A 1,676-nucleotide genomic window follows, 5' to 3' on the forward strand; every position below is an offset into this window, starting at 1 on the left:
AGGTTTTTGGACCACAGTCATGTTATCCTAAAATTGCAGAATAATTGATTACTTAAATGGTTGAAAACATTGCTTTTGGCAAATCCTGTCACTTAGATCTAATATTCAAATTCTGCTTTTTATTTTCTTGCTATATCACCAATGCATATTGTATTAGTCTCAAGTTATAGAACAGTGACTAGGCAACACATGGGCATATTTTCATTACACTGTTTTACATCAGCCCTGTCAAAAGTCCTAGAAGCATGGTAAACTTGGCTATGCTCCACCGCAGAGACTAACCCCTAGCTTGAACTGAAGTCTTCTAACTATTATTCTAGTCAGCGAAGCTCAGACTTTGGAATGTACTGCTGAGGGTGTTGTACTCTATGAATTGTCTAGGAAGGGAGGGAGATGGATTATAACACTACTCTCTGGATAAGAGAGGAGAGTATTTCACACTGTGAGGTCCCTGAGGTACAGGACCTGAGGCAAGTCCCTGTTTGCCCACATTTGAGAACTGTATTGCTGTATTTCAACCTTCACTAACCCAAGTTTTACTTCTAGGAAAGGGGTCTTCGCAACGAATATGTTGCATAACAGTCTTAAAGTAGCTTTCCTAAAGCAGAGAGCCATAGATATACAGTGATGCAGAGCATTGTGGGAAAATGGGATACAAAATTATCCAAAGAGATATTAAAAAACTGGTTGGTCTTGCCAGTTTGGCTCAGCGGTTGAGCGTTGGCCTGCGGACCAGAGAGTCCCGGGTTCGGTTCCAGCTCAGGGCACGTACCACAAAAAAACAAAACAAAAAAAAAACTGGTTGTGTGATAATGAACTCCTCATCATATCAAAGTAGAGTTACTGATGCGTTGGATTCGAACTGTTGTTATGGACTGAATATTTGTGTTTCCCCCAAGTTCATTTGTTGAAGCTCTAACTCCAATGACATGATACTTGGAAGTGGGGTCTTTGGAAGGTAATTGGTTTTAGATGAGATTTATGAGGGTAGGGCCCTTATGATCTTATGATGGGATTAATGTCCTTATAATAATAAGAAGAGCTCAGTTCTCTCTTGCTCTCTCTCTCTCTCCCTCTCTTCCTCCCTCTCTCCTTCCTTCCCTCCTTCCCTCCCTCTCTCTCCTATGTAAGGATAGAGCAAGAAGTCAGTCATCTCAAGTCAGAAAAGGGCTCTCATGAAGAAGTGAATCTGCCAGCACCTTGATTTGGGGCTTCCCAGCCCCTAAAACTATAAGAAATAGCCCGGCTGGTGAGGCTCAGTGGTTAATCATCAACCCATGCATCAGGGGGTCACGGTCAGGGCACATGCTCAGGTTGTGGGCCAAATCCCCAGTGGGGGGCATGCAAGAGGCAGCCAGTTGATGTTCTCTTTCATTGATGTTTCCATCTCTCTCTCTCTTTCCCCCTTCCTCTCTCTCAAAACATTAAAGAACTGCCTCTTTACCTGATTGCTTTTCTTTAAATAGAAAGAAAGAAAGAAAGAAATGCCTGTTATTTAAGCCCCCCAGTCTAGGGTATTTGATTTTTGTACCCTTAGCTGATTAAGAAACCTGTGTTGTCAGACCTTGTCAGACCAAAAGATGTATGTAGTAAATTTCTTTTAGGTCCTATTTAAGAGGCTTCCTTGAGGGCTGAGGGGACCTCAACAGAAAGAAACTGAGACAGAAAACAGTTGT

The sequence above is a fragment of the Molossus molossus genome, unplaced genomic scaffold (assembly GCF_014108415.1).
Source record: "Molossus molossus isolate mMolMol1 unplaced genomic scaffold, mMolMol1.p scaffold_m16_p_10, whole genome shotgun sequence".
Taxonomy (NCBI): Eukaryota; Metazoa; Chordata; class Mammalia; order Chiroptera; family Molossidae; genus Molossus; species Molossus molossus.